This window comes from Rhinatrema bivittatum, chromosome 2 (genome assembly GCF_901001135.1).
Source record: "Rhinatrema bivittatum chromosome 2, aRhiBiv1.1, whole genome shotgun sequence".
NCBI lineage: Eukaryota > Metazoa > Chordata > Amphibia > Gymnophiona > Rhinatrematidae > Rhinatrema > Rhinatrema bivittatum.
In genome coordinates, this window is record NC_042616.1 from 23,776,141 (window position 1) to 23,786,492 (window position 10,352).

At 46.7% G+C, this 10,352-nt stretch overlaps 1 long non-coding RNA gene across 1 annotated transcript; it reads right to left on the bottom strand.

Moving 5' to 3' along the window:
• Positions 1-638: 638 nt before the first annotated feature.
• Positions 639-8,052, bottom strand: LOC115083688. The gene is made up of 3 exons (XR_003854381.1): positions 7,835-8,052; positions 6,321-6,411; positions 639-949 (listed from the first exon to the last, which is right to left on the bottom strand). It is a non-coding gene; the product is annotated as an uncharacterized LOC115083688 (long non-coding RNA).
• Between the last annotated feature and the right edge of the window lie 2,300 nt (positions 8,053-10,352).

A 10,352-nucleotide genomic window follows, 5' to 3' on the forward strand; every position in this document is an offset into this window, starting at 1 on the left:
CTGTGAGGGCTGTAGGGAACTTTTGTTCGTGTTGACCACCCATCCTAGGCTCTCCAGCAGAGTCTTGACTCTGTTGGTTGCTTGGTGGCTTTGTGATTTTATTACATTTATACTGTGAACTGTTATGATTGTTATCAGAATAAAGGTATATAAAATAATATTAAAAAATATATATATAAATAAAGCGGGGGAGGGAGAGGTGTAGACGTGACCTGGATGAGAACTGAAGAATAAAAATGACCAAGGTTTAGAAAATTACTTTTGGGGTTCAACTTCTTCTTTCTTGAAATTTGTGGATCAGCAACAAGAGACGGAAGATCTTTATACATTTAATTTTCACTAGAAAAGAAATGGGGTTAATAGAAGAAGAGATTCTTTAGATATCTGCAAAGCCTCCCCTAAATAATTATTAATCATCTCCCCTGGTGAAATATTCTCTCTTGGGAAAGTTGATAATTCTAAAATATTTCTCTTTTGGCAACATTTTCCAAATTCTTACTTTTCCTAACAAACAAACTTTATCCTGAATGGAGACAGGAGAATTAATGAGTAAATGTCCCACCTTGCTCTCCAGTAGCAGCAGCCTCTAGCCATGAGCAGAGATTTCCTTCTCCTGGGTCACTTGAGGAGATTCCCCTTCAATCCTTTCCAACTTGCTGCTCATTGTTGCTTCCGGCCGCTCCACAACCATCCACAAAGAGCCCCAAGTCCTGGGCTGCAGTGGATCCAGAGCCAGCCCTGCCCCCTCCTCTGATCCCGGGGGCTCTGCCAGAGGCTGCACCGAGGAGGGATCTGGCTCTGGAGAAGGCAGAACCCCCTTCCTGGGGTCCACTGAAGTCCCAGAACCCATAAAACCATCCATCGGTCCGACAGGAACATCCGTGAGAGACGAGCGAGATTTAGACTTTCCCTTTGTACTCTATGTAGTCGACATCAGAGACAGGTCAGGCTGAGGATGAGAGAAAGAGAGAATCTGGACAGTTAATTCCCTCCTGTACCGGGCACTTTGTGAATTAACAGAAAACCCTGCAGAAAACTCTCAGCACCTTTGCATCAAACCCATCACATTAAACAGCGCTAACTCCCAAAACTCACACAGCAACATCCTATCTGTGAAACAACAAAACTGGAAATGAGGTAACTTGCCCTAAAGCAGCTAAATAATGAATTTTGTAATATGTGAATTAGAGATGTTTTTAAATAAATAAAAATCTATTCCCTGCTGGAAAACAAAACAAGCTGGACTGATACAAATCTTACACAAAAACTAAATGCTAGCAGAATCCCTCCCCTCAGTCCCACATGGAATATACAGACAGACCCTCACCCAAATACAGGATAAGGGAATAGCAAATTGAAAAAAACCATAATACAAATTATAAAACAACAATAGTAAAGTAAAATTACAGGTTACAGAGAGCACAAAAGGTAAATCTCAGGTTTCTGTGTGCAAGTAAAATTGTGAGCTTTGAGGAGTCTCTTGCAGGCTAACTCCCTCTACTCTCTTTACGGGGCGGTGCTTAGCGCTCCCCCCATTCAAGCTTTGACCCCTAAATCCTAACCTTTTAATGCTCAAGTTTCTGAAAGTCAAATTATTGTGAATCCTAAGGGCAGCAATCAGAGCAGCTCATAAGAATGGCTGCAGACATAGGGGCCGATGCAAAAATCTTCCCGGAAAGAAGGCGCTGACTTTTCAGCACCGCAAGGGGGGGGGGGGACCATGCAATATTTAAATTACAGGGTCACGCTAGGAAGGAGGTGCTAGAGTCGTTTGCGCGACCTTAGCACCTCCTTCCTAGCGCCCCCCGCTGCGCTGCCCTGTCTGCCAGTAATGAAAACGGCCACCGAGTTTATTGGCGGCCGTTTTTCATTACTGGCAGACGGCCCGGATATACAAACTGACGGCGGTGTTCATAAATCGGCTGTCTGCTGAGTTAGTTTATATACTTTAAAAAAGAAGTACCAGTTTTTTCTGCTTTTCTGTCCTTCTTTTCAATTTATCTTTTTGCATTTGGAGTGAATGAGTGCATTTGCATGTGATGAGCGCTAACTCATTCACTCCGTGTCCGACGCGCGTTAAATAGGTACTCATCCCCCTATTGCATTAGGGCAGAGCTTTCCAAAGTGTGTGTCGCAACACTTTACTGTGTCGCCTGAGGTGTGCCGGTGTGTCGCGCAAGCCCGGTGCACGTGACACACCGGCAAGTGGGAGCCAATGCGCCGCCGGTGGACCTCATCCCACTGGCGGCTGAGCAGTGAAGTTTCGCTGGGCTGGGCTGTGTGCCGGAGACACACAGCAGGAAGATCGGCAGGGCCGTGGTGGAGCTTATGTCACCACGGCTCGAAGAGACAGGTCACGCAGGTGCTCCTCCTCCTTCCTGCCCACGCGGCCCCGAAGAAAGAAAAATGTTGCCGGAGCCACACGGGCAGGAAGGAGGAGGAGCATCAGCCGCGTGCAGAAGAGGAGCAGCGGGCTGAGAGGAGGGAGGAGGCCCGTTAGCAGGGTCCCCACCGTGGATCGGCCCGCGAAGAACAGGGACGCCGCTGCTGCGGATCGGCCCGCGAAGATCAGGGCCGCTGCAGAGCCCATCCTGCAGCGACCCGTGAAGAGGAGCCCAGAGGTAAGAGAGAGGTTGAGGGCCCGTAGAGTGCGTGTATGAGATGAGTTGAGAGATTGTGTGCGTGTATGAGGTGAGTTGAACGATTGTGTGCGGGAGTGAGGACCTGAATGTTTGCAGAGACAAGCATGTGAGAGCCTGTGTGTGTGAGAGAGAGACAGCATGTGCAGTGAGAGCCTGTGTGTATGAACGATTGTATGAGAGAGAGCATGTGACAGTGAGAGTCTGTACTTGAGCAAGACAGCATGTGGGTGTGAGAGAGAGCCTGGGTGTGTGAGAGTCAGACAGCATGTGCAAGAGAGAAACTGTATGAATGATTGTATGAGAGAGAGCATGTGACAGTGAGAGTCTGTACTTGAGCAAGACAGCATGTGGGAGTGAGAGAGAGCATGTGTATGTGAGAGTCAGACAGCATGTGCCAGTGAGAGCCTGTGTGTATGAACGATTGTATGAGAGAGAGCATGTGACTGTGAGAGCCTGTGTGTATGAACGATTGTATGAGAGAGAGCATGTGACAGTGAGAGTCTGTACTTGAGCAAGACAGCATGTGGGAGTGAGAGAGAGCCTGTGTATGTGAAAGTCAGACAGCATGTGCCAGTGAGAGCCTGTGTGTATGACCGATTGTATGAGAGAGAGCATGTGACAGTGAGAGTCTGTACTTGAGCAAGATAGCATGTGGGAGTGAGAGAGAGCCTGGGTGTGTGAGAGTCAGACAGCATGTGCAAGAGAGAGACTGTGTATGAATGATTGTATGAGAGAGAGGTGACAGTGAGAGTCTGTGCTTGAGCAAGACAGCATGTGGGAGTGAGAGAGAGCCTGGGTGTGTGAGAGTCAGACAGCATGTGCAAGAGAGAGGACTGAGTATGAATGATTGTATGAGAGAGAGCATGTGAGTGTGTGTGAGAGAGAGAAAGCATGTGAGAATGAGAACCTGACTGTATGTTTGAGGGAAGAAGATAGATGGAGAGAAAAGAAATAGAAAAAAAGACTATATGAAAGGAATTGGCAAAAAATAAGAAAGGGGAGGTGGAACAAAAAAACCTGTGACCAACCGATTAGAAAACTAAGATCAGGACAGCAAAGGTAAAAAAATAAATACATTACTTTTTACTAATTGGCACATGTAATCTTTGGTAATGTGCAAGAGTATCACTTTCTCTATGCGGATCTCACAATGTACGAGATCAACAAGGAGGAAGTGGAAACCCACGGGGCCTGCCACAGAGGAGGTAGCAGAATGGGCTTCAGTGTCAGTAGCAGCAATCAGCGCCTCCCAAATAGCCATGTGGCAGCAGTGACAGTGGCAGCAGAGGAATGAGAGAGGCTCCGAGGTTGCTGGCAAAAGAAAGAGAGGGGTCTGCCTTTAGTGTGTGCATGTGTATGAATGGGAGTCTGCCTGGGGGTGTATGTGTGGAATGCATGGGTGCCTGAGGGTCTGTGTGTGTGAGAATGAATGGTGTCTTCCTGGGGTTTGTATGTGTGAGAATAGGTGCCGGCCAGTGTGTAGTATATGTGTGTGTGTGAGAATGAATTGGTGCCTGCCTGGGGGTCTGTGTGTGTGAGAATGAATGTGTGCATGCCTGGGGGATGGTGAGGGAGTGGTGTGAAAATGACTGGGAACTTGCCTGGGTGTGTGTGTTGTGTGTATGTGAGGGAGCCAGAGAGAGTGAGAGCATGAGTGTGTATAAGAAAATCCAGGGGAGTAAGAGTTTGTGTGGGGGGTGTGTGTGGAGGGGGAGAGAGTGTCTTAGAGCCTGAGAGTGTGTCAGTGTCTGTGAGAGCGAGAAGTTATGGTGGGTATAAGAGCATGAATGTGTATGTATGTGACAGTGTATGTGTGAGAGAGAATGGACATGTGAGTATGTGTGAGAGAGAGGATAACCTCCTAATCCTTGACAATATCAGGGTGACTGGAAATCAAGAGCTCCCACGAATGGACAGCTGGGGCTTTTTAAAATCCTTATTAGTTTTAATTATTGGGTGTTATTTGATATATGTGCTGTTTTTAAATATTTTATTGGTATTTGGGAAATTGTAAAAAATGTATATGGATTTTAATTAATAGAAATTCTATTTATCAGTAGTTTTAAAATATTCTTTTGTTAGTATGGTTTTACTATTATAACTGATGCTTTATGTTTCTTGATTTTATTTGTTTTATGAGGAATGGTGGTTCTGTTTTTCCATTGTTAATACACAACAGTCTGGCTTCTTGGGGTTTCCATTTCAGTTTTTGTCTAAATTGTGCTCCTTTATTTTGTATTCTGTATTGGTGAGGATTTGTCTCTGCTCTGTGTGTGTGACCATGATGAGAGATTCTGCTAGCATAAGGATCTATAGCAATCTGGTTTGTTTTGTTTCCTCAGTAGGTGGTTGTATTGGTATTCTAGGACCCAGTGTAATATTTACCCTTGCTTATTCACAGGTAGGGTTATTGTTGTTTGAGTCTTTGGTGTTATTACTGTTATGTTACAATAGGATTGCAGTATAGATTTTGAGTGTCTTTTTTGAGAGGTTTGTGTTAGTTCACAATGTGTCTGGAGGTGGAAGGTGTTTGTGCTATTGTTACTGTGAGGTGACACTAGAATTTGAAAATATCTTTCAGTATGATGAGCTGTAAGGGAAACATTCAAGCTCCATTGTTTGGGGGAATTTCAGTGCATGCACAGAGTTAGAGAACTGGAGGTGCAGGATTTATATTGACATTCTGTCCCTTCCTATATATTCCAGACTTCACTCTCATAGCCATATAGAATTAGTTGATAATTTTATAGTGTGAAACTGGCCAGCTTTTTAAAATTACGCAGAAGACTCTTTGGACTTTCTTATTAACACCAAATATTCAAAATCTGTGTTCATCCCATCAAGCTCATATATCTCATTAAAGAGGTAAATTGAATAACACAATAACTTTGTTTTATTATTGTTACTCATAAATTATAACAATAATATTAATCTTGGAATATTATATATTTTTAATATAAATGAAGATTTTTCAGAAGATATGTTGTGTCGTGAAACATTTTATTATGTATATATTTAAGGAAACATACATAAATTGTCAAAATACATTTTGTTCGTTTAACCTTTAACCTCTGGTTTGCTAGTAGACTGAATTACTGTGTCCCGAAATTATGTTTGTCTAAAAAGTGTGTCACCAACATGAAAAGTTTGGAAAGCTCTGCATTAGGGGGTGGATTAGTGCCTGTTTAACCCGCGTCCCACAGCAGGTTAAACAATGCGCTCGGCTGAGCTCACTGTATTGCATCGGCCCCATAGATTGAGACTTAAAGACCTGATCGCCTTCTTGATTTCCTTCCCACGCTCCCAGTGCAGAGCCCCCGCCTGGAGCCCTTTACAGTCAGTCCCGCTGCTTGCTAGAAAACGTCACAGGGACACCCGGAAAGAACGGGTGGGAAAGACACCGCTTAGGGCTGCCAGGTTTTCATGAAAGAACAAGCACTTTTTTCCAAAAACACAAGCGCAAAACACATGAGATTGCAACCCCAATGTTTGTGAGTCGCATTGATGACAAAGGAAGCTTAACTTCTTGCATGTTGCAGAAGGTCTGCATGATGTGCACAAATGTCACACTTACAAAATGTGCACACAGCCTTACTCTCATTGCTGACAACAGACTGAATCCATGCTTTTAGTTCACATTCCTCTTCCCACGCTTAGCAGGATCTTTTAGGTCCTTACTTTAGCTATAGTAGATCAAATCCATTCAGTAGCGTAGCAGCCAATGACAGAAACAGTAGGTACGGACAGGCTTTCTTACAAAGGAGATCTGCTGCAGGGAGAAGAAATGAGAAAATAATTACATGAAATTAAAAGTGGTGTAAGACAAATTAAAAAAAACACCAGCCCCATACACAAATAACCCCCTCCGATACCCATACACCGATACCCACCTCCGAGCACATCTCTGGCCCCCCCCCCAACACTGATTCCCCCCTCCGAGTGAAGGGGGGGGGGGCTCATACCGACTCCAACCTGAAACAAGGAAAACTCCTCCTAACATCAGGACCCGATGCATCAGAACCACCCGCCTCCACAAAGGGTCTACTGTCTGCAATAAGGCTTACAGATAGGATAGTGAGAAACTAAATGGATATAGCCAGCCTGCGAGCAAGCCTTCACGTTTTTTTTAAGCTTGCACACTGTTCTCATTGTTTTCATTAATGCTGATGTCTTAGGTTTCGCTTATGGCTGGCAAGTAAGTAAACATGCTAGTACGCAGGAATCAACCAAGACAAAGGAAGCATGTGTACATAAGGCAGTGTTACTGTTGCAAAGCCACAAATTCCCTTCACAGGACCTCAATTCCTGGCAGTATTCTCCTGTGAATGATGTATCAGTACTCACATGACATGAAGCCAGAACAAAGGAGAGAATCAGGAAAATTCCACGCTGGAAGAAGGGGGGTGCCAAGCACCTCGGTCGTAATATGTTTGCTCAGCAATGTCTTACAACGCATGTGTAAGAGATAAAGAAATATGAAATGTATTTAAGGTGCCCCCCCCCCCCCCACACACACACCAATTCCCCCCTCCAAGCACATCCCTGGCACCCCCACACACCGATTTCCCCCTCCAAGCACATCTCTGGCCCCTAAACACTCATTTCCCCCTCCCCACTCCCTACAAACCCGTCTTCAATCCCCCCACACTCATTCCTCCCCTCCTGATCCCTGGTTGTAGGCAGCTGAGTGCTCCACACCTTTCAGCATTCAGGGCTGCAGCTGCACAGAAGCTTCTTGGTCACCCACGACACTTGTTGCTTACTGCAAGGCCCTGCCGGGCAGTGTTGCCAGGTTTTCATGAAAGAACAAGCACTTTTTTCCAAAAAAAACAAGCCCAAAAAACATGATATTGAAACTTTTTATTTTTTATAGCATTTAACGCCCTCGCATATTCATTTCCCTCTCCCCACCCCCCCTCCAAGCACATCTCTGGCCCTCACATACTCACTCATTCCCCTCTCCCCACCCCCCCTCCGAGCACATCTCTGGCCCTCGCATACTCACTCATTCCCCTCTCCCCACCCCCCCTCCGAGCACATCTCTGGCCTCCACACTCTCATTCCCCTCTCCCCACCCTCCTCCGAGCACCCCGCACACACTGATTCCCCCCTCCCTAACCCCTCCGAGCACATTTCTGGCCCCCACATACTCATTCCCCCTCCCAACATACTAATTCCTCCCCTCCTGATACCTGGCTGTAGCTGCACACTCTGGATTCCTTTGCTATTGCCTCCAATGCTGCGCTGCTGGCCTTCCCGTTCCACCCACCTGCGATGCTGTGCAGTGCTGGCTGGGTCTGCCCACAAAATGTGTCCTGTGCATCAACAAGACTTGCATTCTGCTCTGATTGGCTTACTGCTGCAATATAGGGATAGGGTGCGCCTGCTATGGACAGGCTTCATCGGAGCAGCAGCAGCCAATCACTGTAACATGATTCAGAGCACAAATCCCGCCCAACAAGCCCAAAAAAACGCGACTGGCAGAAAAAATAGCCCAATTAAAAGCAACCCGCGAATCGGAAAAAAAAAAACCCGCGAATGACTACAAAAAGAAGCCCAATCTCGCGGTAAATAAGCGAGGTTGGCAACACTGGTTAGGGTGCGCCTGCTATGGCCAGCCTCACCGGCAGCAACAGCCAATCACTGCAACATCAGAGCACAGGCCCCGCCCACCAAGCCCGAACAAAAACGTGATTGGCAGGAAAAAACGCCCAATTACAAGCAACCGCGAATCACTAGAAAAAAAAGCCCAATCACACGGGAAATAAGTGAGGTTGGCAGCACTTCTCCGAGACTGACTTTATTGCTGTTGCTTAAGAATCATCAATCTGCGACTGCTGGTGGAGCTGCTGCTGCCGATGAGTCATCATTCTGCGACTGCTGGAGGGACTGTGCAGCAAAGGAAAAAGCGGCAACCTTGAGGGTTGCCGGTAGTCAGGTGGCCAGCCCAGATCTAACGCAACCGGCACAAATGGGGTTTTCCCTGCAGAATGGAAAAGAAATAGCCCAGTTGAGTGTGAAATAGCCCGATCTGCCAACAATGTTTATGATACTGGTCAGAGGTCCTGAGATCGCATTTGGAATGAGAAGCAGGAGTCTCGATGGGATGTTATCAGCCGGGTGGCTAGATGGTTTCTGACTTTTCAGAAGGGATTCAATCTTCTTTAGGGGAGATTGATTGGAAACTGTCAAATTTGGGTCTAGTAAGAGAATTGGGATTCTCACTTAACTTGAGAGGTGTGTAATTGGAGGAAGTAGGACTAGGGTATTTAAGATCTTCTGTTGAAGAATGAAGCGAGCTCATTAGCCTTGGAAAGAGCTTGTTCGTCTGGAATAGGTGGGGGTGGGGGGTAGATTTAGTGATTTGCATTACGTAAGCGAATAGGGCCTGGGCATCCTACTGGAAATGGTGTATTTTGTTTGCATGTATATGCATGGACGAGGGTAGGCGTAACCAATACGAGACTGCTCCCACTCGTTCGGCGATACGGAATGGTCCGCAAAATCTCGGGGCTAGTTTTCGAGACTGGATCCGTAGCTGTAGTTTCTTAGTACTAAGCCAGATGCGATCTCCTGGGAGGAAGATAGGCGCTGGCTGACGATGCTTATCTGCCCATTTCTTGGAGGTCCTGGCGGCTTTATGCAACTTCCCCTGGATAGAAGGCCATAAAGTGAGTAATTGACGAGCTGAAAGCTGTATTGCCGGGGAGTGCACTGGGATCTGGCGAAGGCAGAGGCGGGCGGAGTTGTTTCCCATACACCATGAGGAAGGGTGAACTTCCAAAAGCGGCATGTGAATGATTATTGTACGAAAATTCCGCCCATTGAAGTAACTTGGCCCAATTGTCTTGTCGTTCATTTGCAAATGAGCGAAAAAAAAAGTCTTTAATGTCCGGTTGGTACGTTCCGTCTGCCCATTACTCTGGGGATGGAACGCAGATGAGAATCTGAGTTGCACGATGAAACATTTACATGGTGCCTTCCAATATCGAGCGGTAAACTGTGGTCCTTGATCTGACACTATGTCCTGAGGGAGTCCATGGAGTCTAAAAATGTGCTGAGCAAAAGGTTAGCCAAGTCAGGTGCTGAGGGTAACTTTGGCAGAGGGTCAAAATGCGCCATTTTGGAGAACCGATCTACGGTCACCCAAATGACAGAGTTTCCTTCTGACTCTGGAAGGTCTACCACAAAGTCAGTGGAAATATGCGTCCAGGGCTCCACTGGAATGTTAATAGACCCCTAGGCTTCCCGGTGAGTGGCTTCTGTAAGGCGCAAGTAGGGCAGGAGCCTACAAATGCATGAACGTCCTGTCTCACCGTCGGCCACCAGTAATACCAGTTCAGCAGGTCATGGGTTCCTTCATGGCCGGTATGGCCCCTGGTGAGGGAGTCATGGGCCCAGGCGAGGACTGCTCTACGAGAGCGGCGTGGGACAACGGTTTTCCCTTGGAAGGATACAGAAGTTGCCGAAAGGCTCACCTTCATGGGGTCCAGGATATATTGTGGAATCTCTGGAGTTTCCTCGACTTCGGTAGAACACGAGAGGGCGTCAGCTCAGATATTCTTAGAGCCTGGGCGTTAGCGCAGAACAAAGTTAAAACGGTCGAAGAAAAGAGACCACCGAGCCTGTCTCGGGTTCAGGCATTGGGCTTGGCTCAGAAATGCCAAATTCTTGTGGTCGGTGTCTACAGTAACTGGATGGTTGGCCCCC